The 12,578-nt window shown below is 40.3% G+C and overlaps 1 pseudogene; it reads left to right on the top strand.

The window, feature by feature from the left end:
• The first annotated feature begins 846 nt into the window (after window positions 1-846).
• On the top strand, window positions 847-11,414 carry LOC128661703 (uncharacterized; annotated as a pseudogene).
• Window positions 11,415-12,578: the final 1,164 nt, after the last annotated feature.

Here is a 12,578-nt window from a genome sequence, read left to right on the forward strand (position 1 = left end):
TCTGGTCATTTAGGAATAAACTTACAATTTGGGTTGTGGATTATTTTTTCAGCGGAAATGGCTGTTCTTTATTTTTATCCCTTCCTCTCTAGTGACTCTTGCGTGGAGTTCCACATCTTAGGTATTGATATCCCATACGTCACTAGCTCATGGACTCTTGCCAATTACATGAAAGAAAACATAATTTATGTAAGAATTTACCTGATAAATTCATTTCTTTCATATTGGCAAGAGTCCATGAGGCCCACCCTTTTTATGGTGGTTATGATTTTTTTGTATAAAGCCCAATTACTTCCAAATTCCTTTGTTGATGCTTTTTACTCCTTTCTTTATCACCCCACTACTTGGCTATTTGTTAAACTGAATTGTGGGTGTGGTGAGGGGTGTATTTATAGGCATTTTGAGGTTTGGGAAACTTTGCCCCTCCTGGTAGGATTGTATATCCCATACGTCACTAGCTCATGGACTCTTGCCAATATGAAAGAAATTAATTTATCAGGTAAATTCTTACATAAATTATGTTTTTCACCCCTTGGAAGGAAAGCACATCAGCCTGGCATCTCGGTGTCACTAAGTATTTCATGGGTGCCTTGTTACAGTGTAATACTTTAAATAATGTTTTGTCTACAGATTATGCCACTGTTAATTACCAGTTCACCTGTGTCCTTACTTGCCAAGCTACCTTACTAGAGATTCTACCACTGCTACTTACCAGTTCACCTGTGTCCCTACTTGCCAAACTACCAAGCTACAGATTCTACCGCTGCTAATTACCACTTCACCTGTGTCCCTACTTGCCAAACTACCAAGCTACAGATTGTACCACTGCTAATTACCACTTCACCTATGTCCCTACTTGACAAACTACCTAACTACAGATTCTTCCACTGCTACTTACCAGTTCACCTGTGTCCTTACTTGCCAAGCTACCTAACTACAGATTCTACCACTGCTACTTACCAGTTCACCTGTGTCTCTACTTGCCAAACTACCAAGCTACAGATTGTACCACTGCTACTTACCACTTCACCTGTGTCTCTACTTGCCAAACTACCAAGCTACAGATTGTACCGCTGCTACTTACCAGTTCACCTGTGTCCCTACTTGCCAAACTACCAAGCTACAGATTCTGCCATAGCTAATTACCAGTAGACCTGTGTCCCTACTTGCCAAGCTGCCAAGCTACAGATTCTACCACTGCTACTTACCACTTCACCTGTGTACCTACTTGCCAAACTACCAAATGGCTTTTTCTAGTAAAGTGTGGAATGTTCTCAAAATTCTACATTTGCAAAATAGATGTTTTCACCCCTTGGAAGGAAAGCACACACTGTATACATATATAATTTTATATATATATATATATATATATATATATATATATATATTTATAACAGACAGCAGGCAGGCCAGCACTCACGGTTAACTTATAATTTCATCCACCCAGGGTGCTTCCACGGTATTAATAATAGTAAAGAATTGGGATGCACTCGCCAGGATTTCCATAGTTACCATTTAATGTAACGTTTCGGGGTGTTATCCTCTTCATCAGACAATACAAAATAACAATCCACAACATGCTTACCACCGTGCCTTTTAAACTAACCTAAGTGATACAGTTCCAGGTCACCACCTGTGATGCTACTCCCACTGTCAGCAATCAACAGGTGGAGACCCCCACTGTACTCCCAATGTGTGTGACTACCTAAACAAATGAACTAAAAGTGAACACCAAATGGTCTATACTACTGAAAGTAACACAGGTCACAATATTTGCATAGTAGAAATCAGAACACATTGCAAAAGTAATGAAAGCCCCAAGGATAGTGTGATATCAGTACTTGATAAGCCGTGTATGTCTTATTTTAGTTACGGCCATCGGATGGTTGCCATAGCAACTGTACATAACAACAACAGCCCCCAATCATGGGTAAGGCATATTACAGCCAATCGACAGTACAGAAAAAAGGAGGAGCGCCAAACCCCCAGCCAATCAAACAAACTGCCCAGCAGAATACACAAGATAGATTAGATGCACATCTCTACGTAAAAACACTACATAACGTGACAGCATAACATAGTGTAATAACAGAAAAGGCATGTAACGAGGAGAATAGTCGTTTGGCTGGATCGTAACCTCCAGTATTGCACAGACCCAATCCAAGGTGCAGGTACTAACGCAAGCACACTATGCTCGTTATGGAGGTGCGTCTTTGAGAGCCAATCAGGGTGCTAGACTCCACGGTGCGTGGTGTAGCACAAGTCCATAATATGAATCCAAACAAAGCACCATCATATGTAAAGGCTAATATACATCAGGCATCATAAACACGGTTATGATCAGGCAATAGTGAATGCCCAAGCTATCCCGGGGAAACTTAATCAAAAGTGCAAGCAAACCATGCTTAAACGAGGGGAGCGTCACTAGTGTCAAATCAGGATACAATAAGGGACACATACAGAAATGGCATAAAAGATGTGCATCAAGTACGAGAAAATGTAAATACAAATAATAATAAGCATAATCACAACAATGAAAATACAGATACACCTCCCCAGCAAAACACTGTTCAACATTCAACATTGGATCAGCCAATCGGATTGAACTTGATTCTGATTGGCTGATTCCATCAGCCAATCAGAATATTCCTACCTTAATTCCGATTGGCTGATAGAATCCTATCAGCCAATCGGAATTCGAGGGACGCCATCTTGGATGACGTCCCTTAAAGGAACCGTCATTCGGCTAGTAGGCGTCGGGAGAAGAGGATGTTCCGCGTCGGATGGAAGATGATGGCTCCCGAAGAAAGAAGATTGAAGATGCCGTTGATAGAAGACTTCATCCGGATCATGGACCTCTTCAGCTCCCGCTTGGATGAAGACTTCATCCGGATCATGGACCTCTTCAGCTCCCGCTTGGATGAAGACTTCAGCCGGATCATGGACCTCTTCAGCCCCCCGCTTGGGCTTGGATCAGGACATCGGAGGAGCTCTTCAGGACGGATTGGTGAACCTGGTATGGTGAAGATAAGGTAGGAAGATCTTCAGGGGCTTAGTGTTAGGTTTATTTAAGGGGGGTTTGGGTTAGATTAGGGGTATGTGGGTGGTGGGTTGTAATGTTGGGGGGGGGGTATTGTATGTTTTTTTTTACAGGCAAAAGAGCTGAACTTCTTGGGGCATGCCCCGCAAAGGGCCCTGTTCAGGGCTGGTAAGCTAAAAGAGCTTTGAACTTTAGTAATTTAGAATAGGGTAGGGCATTTTGTTATTTTGGGGGGCTTTGTTATTTTATTAGGGGGCTTAGAGTAGGTGTAATTAGTTTAAAATTGTTGAAATATTTTTCTTATGTTTGTAAATATTTTTTTATTTTTTGTAACTTAGTTCTTTTTTATTTTTTGTACTTTAGTTAGTTTATTTCATTGTAGTTATTTGATAGTGTAGTGTTAGGTTTAATTGTAGGTAATTGTAGGTATTTTATTTAATTAATTTAATGATAGTATAGTGTTAGGTTTAATTGTAACTTAGGTTAGGATTTATTTTACAGGTAATTTTGTAATTATTTTAACTAGATAACTATTAAATAGTTCTTAACTATTTAATAGCTATTGTACATGAATAAAATAATTACAAAGTTGCCTGTAAAATAAATATTAATCCTAAAATAGCTATAATATAATTATAATTTATATTGTAGCTATATTAGGATTTATTTTACAAGTAAGTATTTAGCTTTAAATAGGAATAATTTATTTAATAAGAGATAATTAATTTTGTTAGATGTAAATTATATTTAATTTAGGGGGGTGTTAGTGTTTGGGTTAGACTTAGCTTTAGGGGTTAATACATTTATTAGAATAGCGGTGAGCTCCAGTCGGCAGATTAGGGGTTAATAATTGAAGTTAGGTGTCGGCGATGTTAGGGAGGGCAGATTAGGGGTTAATACTATTTATTATAGGGTTAGTGAGGCGGATTAGGGGTTAATAACTTTATTATAGTAGCACTCAGGTCCGGTCGGCAGATTAGGGGTTAATAAGTGTAGGCAGGTGGAGGCGACGTTGTGGGGGGCAGATTAGGGGTTAATAAATATAATATAGGGGTCGGTGATGTTAGGGCAGCAGATTAGGGGTACATAGGGATAATGTAAGTAGTGGCGGTTTACGGAGCGGCAGATTAGGGGTTAATAATAATATGCAGGGGTCAGCGATAGCGGGGGCGGCAGATTAGGGGTTAATAAGTGTAAGGTTAGGGGTGTTTAGACTCGGGGTACATGTTAGAGTGTTAGGTGCAGACATAGGAAGTGTTTCCGCATAGCAAACAATGGGGCTGCGTTAGGAGCTGAACGCGGCTTTTTTGCAGGTGTTAGGTTTTTTTTAAGCTCAAACAGCCCCATTGTTTCCTATGGGGGAATCGTGCACGAGCACGTTTTTGAGGCTGGCCGCGTCCGTAAGCAACTCTGGTATCGAGAGTTGAAGCTGCGTTAAATATGCTCTACGCTCCTTTTTTGGAGCCTAACGCAGCCTTTATGTGGAGTTATTTTTATGGTGCGGCCAGAAAAAAGCCCGCGTTAGCTTTTCGGGACGTTACCGACAAAACTCCAAATCTAGCCGTAAGTAAATAGCCATGTAATATTTTTACTTTACTTTTACGTTAACCCTTATCCTCTAAGTCTGTACCCTCTCTTTCAATGTTGTAGATGGCTTCAGAAAGAAATGTGATCTGGGACTTTTTCACTCAACCTTCCCAAGGAAAAGTAGTGTGCAACACATGCACAACCAATGTGAGCATGGAATCAGCAACTGCAAAAACCAAAAATAAGTCAAATCTTTTGGCCCAACTAAGGCCTCGCTTCCATTGAGTCGTAATTCAGTTTGCGTGCACTCGCAAACCGTTAAATATGCTGTCGAAAGCAATAGCGTTTAACGACTGTTTCCAATGGCGCGTTATACCTCAATATCGGCCGCCGGACTTCGGCTGCCGAAAAGATTTTCGCGTCCCATAGAAAGTAATAGAAGCCGTTAATCGATAAATTATACCAGGTTTCCATTGAAAGCGCTAACCGTTAATACACTGTCGGAGGCTGTCGATACATTGAGACATATTACCCCCAGCTCAACTAGGTGTAAAGGAGGAAAAAGAGCTTTTTTGAGGCCTGTTTCTCATTGAAATTGCAAATCCCAAAGAAATTATGAGTGTTTCAATGTACAAATAACATTATATATGCTACATTTATTGGTCCTATGTATAGGAATATTTGCACCCATGTTGTCATAGAAATATCAATATGTATGTACATATAAAAATATATGCAAGCACCACAATTATGGAGCGACCTCCCGCACACTTTCAAACCTTCCCCATGCCTAATATTCTTTAAGAGATCCCTCTCTACATATCTCAAAACAGAATGCACCTGTCATTGTTGATTATATATTTCCTACCTGTTCTATGTTAAATTTTTGGGCATATGTATTATTATTTTTTTTTATTTTATTGTACCTATTGTATCAATGCAATGTTTTGTGTACCCAGGACATACTTGAAAACTATAGAAATCTCAATGTATCTTTCCTGGTAAAATATTATAAAAATAAATAAAATATCTACCTATTCAAAATGAAACCTTTGCCCAGGGATGCTATATATAATCTCAATACATATAGAAAAATAATTCAAAGGAAATAAGTTGTTTATAATGAAGATGAGTTTTATTATTACAGATTTACCCTCATTCAAATGTAATTTTCAATGTGAAAATCATATTTATTCAATACAAAACGATAACACATTAAAGTTATAATGTGTCATAGTACTAATATTTATAAAATATATGTAATGTCATGTCTGCTAAAGCAGATAATACATTTGCAATATTTAGACTATTAACCAAAATACATACGTGCTTAATATTACATACTTCAAGAGATATGAAGTATTGTCTTTAACATGGAATTATTGAAACAATTTAAAAGTGCATTGTGCATTGGTCCCAGGGAGAGTCTGTGTCTGTTCATATGATGTCAATTAAAATGTATTAATCACCTCTATATCATGGCAATCACATATATGTTGTGTATACATCATTGCTTAAATATCATAAAGATACATTTATCTAATTATTCTAAATATTGAATAATAATCTTGACAAAAAGGAGTGCATTAGTCATGATAGGTATTAGTCATGATAGGTATATATTTCAGATATTACATTCCACATAGGACTAGAATGAATGCAAGGTGTTTGGCCATATCAACTGGAAGGAATATTTACTTTTCAACTCTTCTATAACTGTATAAGCCTTATTAGCTTCATCTGAAGGAGCAAACAACATATGCTTGTGGAATATAAATCATAACATTTACACATGTCACGTTGACCAATGTTAGATAGCATATACTGTATAAATTTCAGACACGTATCCCCAAGTATTCTTAAACGGCATAATGTCCTCAATAAAAGGACACATACATTTATCAACAATGTACACCTGCATATTAATTGACATCATGTGAAATAAAAATGAATAAAGCTGTTAATGTTTTGAAAATAAACAGCTATTAAAACAATTTTGAAATATATTTTCTAATTTTGATTAGAAAAATATATGCATATTTATGAGATGGAAATCACACTTAAGAAAGTGCTTCATACAAAAAAATTAGATATTATATATCTGGAAATAATTTAAAAAGAAAAATACTTATTAATGCTTGCGGCGGGATTTGGCCTTTGGAGGAGAGGTACTTGGGATGGAAGTGTGGCGTCTTGGGCGACGCACACCAGCTGACTGGGAGGCTAAAACATGCGATTCAGGGTCCTGCAGGGAGATAACGGAGGATGCGAGTGAGGAGGGAGTTTGCGGCCTATCTGCAAGCCTCTCCACTGCCTCTGCCAGGCGGACGAGTGCGGCATTATGTATGTCCATCTGGCTCTGTAGCCTCCTGAAATCATGCTGCTGCTGGAGCCTAGTAAGTCTAAGCTCCCTGTGAATGAGCCTCAGTAGAGCATCCTGCTGGGACTGTGCGGGGATATTGGATTCCATGGGGGGCACTTGTGGCTGTATAGGTGTCTCCGGCACATATTCCTGGCTCTGTGTGAGGTTGTCGTCACTCAGTCTTGGGGACTGTGTGGGTGGCTCAATATCCAATTGAGGACAGACATTGGTGGGGGGGTGGTGGTGATTGTTGTTGTGGTGGTAGTGGTGGCGGCATTTGTTGTGCCATGGGAGGGTGCTGAATCTGTTGTTGAGGTGGCATATAGTACATATGCTGCGGTGGAGGATGCATCTGCTGATGCTGTGGTGATGAAGGAGGCATCTGCTGATGCTGTGGTGATGAAGGAGGCATCTGCTGATGCTGTGGTGATGAAGGAGGCATCTGCTGATGCTGTGGTGATGAAGGATGCATCTGCTGATGCTGTGGTGGTGGAGGATGCATCTGATAATGCTGTTGTGGTGGAGGATGCATCTGATAATGCTGTGGTGGTGGAGGATGCATCTGATAATGCTGTGGTGGTGGAGGATGCATCTGATAATGCTGTGGTGGTGGAGGATGCATCTGATAATGCTGTGGTGGTGGTGGAGGATGCATCTGATAATGCTGTGGTGGTGGAGGCTGCATCTGATGATATGTCCTCCCAGATGAATATGGGGATGGGCCAGGAACATTTTCAACCTCATAGGCCAGTGGCTGTTGCTCATCTCCTTCAAGTATGCTGAGGTAGGAGTATCCAGCTTCAATAACATCCCCCTCCTCCTCCTCACTGAATTCCGGAACATCACTGGCCTCCGGTCTTGTTGAGGACTCATACTCATGTTCCAATTCTGAAAAATAAATTGTAATTATAAATTAATCTGATGAAACATCTAACATTTGAAAATCAAATTTATAGATATAGATATAGTTTTATATATATATATTATTTCTGTATGAACTTAAACATATTTAACCAGAGGTGTATATTTAAAGATTGTGCCTCCAAGCGACTCTTTGTATTACACATAGTCCATATATATGATATAGATAGAAAGAATTTAAATCTATACCCTTGCTTGTTTGAGCAGATAGCCACTCCAGAAATCAGGATGAATATATCCACTACAACTATGTTAAGATGCCATTAAAGGGGCAATGAAGTACAAATTAAACTTTCATGATTCAGACAGAGCATGCAAATTTAGTCAACTTTTTATATTTTACTCCTATTATCATATTTTCTTCCTTCTCTTGGTATCTTTATTTGAGAAGCAAGAATGTAAAGCTTAAGAGCCAGACAATTTTTGTTTCAGAACCTGGGTTGCTGTTGCTTATTGGGTGGCTAAATGTAGCCACCAATCACGAGCGCTAGCCAGGGTTCTGAACCAAAAATGCAAAGTCTCCATAGCTTACATTCCTACTTTTTCAAATAAAGATACCAAGAGAACAAAGAAATATTGATAATAGTAGTACATTAGAGAGTTGCTTAAAATTGCTGCTCTATCTGAATCATGAAATAAAAACATTGGGTTTACTATCACTTTAAGTTACTGTGCAAATTAGACTTTGAACCATGTAAAACATTACTTGTACTAATCCTACCTAGGTATGTTTTCCACTGATGCTTGAACACAATTGATTACTAAACATATATAATATATGAACATTCTATATTCTGTATAACACATGTGTATGATTACATTTATATTTTAAAAAACAAAGCCGATATATATTTCTGATGTTAACATATATTTGTTAGAAATAAAACATTTATTACATATGATATTTAATATTCACCTTCATGGACCTCTTCAGCTGGCACATAGGTGTCCATTGTCCCCTTACATCCGTAAACAGATTCATCCGAGATGACATTGGACAGCATCTCCTCCCATGACCTTAGGTGTATTCTCTTGCTAGGACCACCACCTGTCCCACGTGCATATTTGGCCTGCTGTGCCAGCTTAGCTTTGGTTTCCCTCCTGCAGTCATGATAGCGGTGTTTAATGCTGGCAGTAGAACGATTACGTCCTAAGCAGCTGAGTGCCACTCAAATCTCCTCCCACAGCTTATTCCGGACAGCCGGCCTCAGGTTAGGGTTCTCCAGCTGAGCTGCCCTCTCCAAGTATGCCTCAACTAGAGCCTCCTTCTCCTCCTCAGAGTACCTCTCCTCTCTTAGCCTGCCCTTCACACCTGAAGGGCCAGCAGACACAGACTCTCCCTCCTGTGACTGGGGACCAGCCCTCTCTACCTCCTCTGTCCCTGCAGGCTGTGACAGGCTACCACCAGCCCCACCCCCAGTTGCCACAGTCTGCTACACTTTCCCTTTTCTTTTTGTGCCTAGCTGAGGCTGACTCCTCCTCACTCCTCCCACCTCCATTCCTCTTCCACCCTCTCTCCTTCCCTCCTCTGCCAGGGTTTGAGGAAGGACAAATCCTCCACCCAAACCTCGGCCCCTATTCCTGCCCATACTACTCCCTACTTCCCCCCTCCCCCTCCCTCTATCCACCCTCACCACTGCCCTCCCCCTAGCCACCCCCTTCCCAACTCCACTAGGCCTATCCATCCCTTTCTCCTTCCTCCCTAAATCTAACCTAACACTAAAGTCCCTAGCTTACCTAACTACACTAATTCACCTAACTAAACCCTAAATTAAATAGCCCCAAAACTAACTACCTAACCTATCTAGACCCTAACTATCTCTATTCTATATCCCTCAAAATAAAAATAAAATGTGGGGGTGAAAATAAACAAAGGGATGTAAATGAAAAAGGAAAAACTAAGGAGGATTAGAACAAAATTATAGAAAAATAATAAGGGATGCAAATTAAGAAAGGGGTGAGCTATATAGTCAAATGAAACAAAAAATATGGATGGGCAAAATGTATATATAAAAAAAAAAGTTATATAGTGAGGAAGGGAAGGGTAGTCAAAGGGGGGATGGGAAGTGGAATAAGGGGATTAATGAAAGGAGTAATAAAGGAAGATGGGGATATGGGGGTTAATGAAAAAAAAAATGTGAATGTGTTTGTATCAAATAAAAGTGTGTATGTGTGTGTGTGTGTATTTGTGTGTATAAACTAATGTGTGTTAATTAACTAATGTATGGATGTGTGTGTGTGTTCCTAATATTATATGAGGCCTACAATAAGAATATATGAAAATCAAATATCAAACTCTCCACTAACTGTCAAACAACTCTCAAAAACCCAAAACTCCTACCAACGCAACTAGCTCCCGTGTCTTTCTCTCTAGAGGCGATCACAGGTAAAGAGCGCAGGCGCAAACCGTTATTCTTATAGACAGAGGTCGGGTTACCATGGCAATGCACTTGTTATGGCGCGCTTTTCGACAAATCTGACATCGGTTGGCAACGCAAACTTACGTACGGCCGAAAAGAGCGACTGCGCGCAACACGCTAATCTTTTCAATGGAAACCTGGTACTAAAATGGAGCCGTAAATTACTTTTAGCTGTCGTCCGCTTCGGTAGCTTACGGCTCCATTTTTAACGACTCAATGGAAGCGAGGCCTAAGAGTTCATCATGTTGAATTATATAATGCAGGACAGAGAAAACAAACTGAATCACAAAGTGAAACACCATCAGATTCTCTATCCCAGACAACAGTAAAATATACATTTCAGAAAAAAAGCTAAGTGGTAAAATTTGGATGAAAGATCTCAACTGCTGGACAGAGCAATCACAGAGATGATGGTTACTGAAAACCAGCCAATTACAATGGCTTCTGACTCTGGATTTAAGCGGTTGATGTCCATAGCTGAGCCAAGGTACACAGTGAAGAGTGAAAAGTATTACTGAACCGAAATGCTGGTAAAGAGTCACGAAAAGTAGTTGAGAAAGTAAAGACTATGCTGCAACCAGAGAATGCTGGCAACTCACTCTCATTCACGACTGAGAGTCACTAATGAGTCTTACATGCCCTTTCATTGACAGCAGATGGACAAAAAGGCAATTGGTGTTGAATACAAAAAATATGCAAGGATCCCACACTGGGGAGTACATTAAAGAAATGTTTCTAGGCATGTTTGAAGACTAGGGAATAAACAAAGACCGAGTGATGCTTGTGCTTTGAGACAGCAGAGCAAACATGGTGAAAGGAATGAGGCTTGCTGAAGTGTCAGATCTCAGCTGCATGGCACACACCCTGCAACTTGTGGTAAATTGCGGCCTGTCAAGCCAGAGAGCTTTGATTGATATAACTGCCATGCTGAAGAGATGTGCATTTCCACCATTCAATCCTTGCCAAGCAGTGACTTAGTTGTATTCAGGAAGACCTTGGCCTACCCAAAAACAACTTGATTCAGGCTGTTTCAAAACGATGGAACTGAACACTTCACATGCTGTTAAGAATGCTGAAACAGAAGCGAGCTCTTAGCATCTATTCAGGTGAACATGAGAGTGCTGAAGATGCTTCTTCAAGATGAAGGACCCAACACACGTGGCATTAAAACATTCAGGCAGGTCATAAGAGAGAGCCTCTACAAACGCTTTGAGAAGCATGAAGAGAATAAAAATGTTGTGCTGCCATGTGCTGCCATGTGCTGCCATGTGCTGCCATGTTTTTTGGATCCTCGATACAAGAATCATGCTTTCTCTTCTGATGCCATATTGGCCAAGGCAAAACAATGGCTGACAGAAGATATTCAACAGGAGGTGCAGGAGGTTCCTGCAGAAAAGTAAAGTCAGGAAGAGCAAGATGTTTCTAATCTGGAAGAACAGGATGCTGCAAAAACAGACGAACGTCCAAAAAGACCACGGACAGAAAATCTTCATTGTGGTCGAATTGATGCCATGTTCAGCGCTTTATTGGGGCCTCATGGGGATGATTCTGAATCTTCAGTAATCAGCCTGGATGATGAAGTTCATCTCTATTTGAAGGAACCAGTAATTGACAGAAAACGTAATCCTCTACAGCAGTGGCGTCACTAGGGGGGGGGGCGGGGGGGGCGGGCCGCACCCGGGTGACACCCTCCAGGGGGTGACACCAAAAAAAAAAATTTTTTTTTTTTTTTTTTTAATTTTATTGAAATTCAAAGAAATACAATGTTGAGATGCATAGATTATTTTATTAGAGGCTGGCATTTGTGAACATTAGTGGGACTGGGGAAGTTGTAGACACACAATTTTTTTGCCCCTTGAGCCAGTGCTGCAATTTCAACAAATAGTTTTCCCGGATGCTTTTGCTTGTTTGTACTTTGCTCCTCCCCTGCCCAATTTCACTATGAATGTTGTGGGTGTGCCATGGGGCTTGCAAAGTTGCGCTACTAGCCTAAACCTGCCTGCCTATCTGTGCTCACTGCTCAGTGACATGCGGCCCAGGGCTGTGCACTGACAGACTTGGAACAGAGTCAGAGAACAGGATTTTCATAGTTTGCGTGCCTAAACCTTTTCTTCAGTGATTTATTTTAGAGTGCTCTGTTTATCTTTCATTTGATGTTCTGCTGAGCCAGGGAGCAGCTCTAGGCATGAGCTTCCTAATTAATGCAGTGCAGTTTACATATTTTGTATGTGTGTGTCTGAGTTTTTGTGTGTCTCAGTGTTTTTGTGTGTGTGTTTTTGTGTGTGTGTCTGAGTGTGTTTCCGAGTGT

This window comes from Bombina bombina, chromosome 5 (assembly GCF_027579735.1).
Source record: "Bombina bombina isolate aBomBom1 chromosome 5, aBomBom1.pri, whole genome shotgun sequence".
Taxonomy (NCBI): domain Eukaryota; kingdom Metazoa; phylum Chordata; class Amphibia; order Anura; family Bombinatoridae; genus Bombina; species Bombina bombina.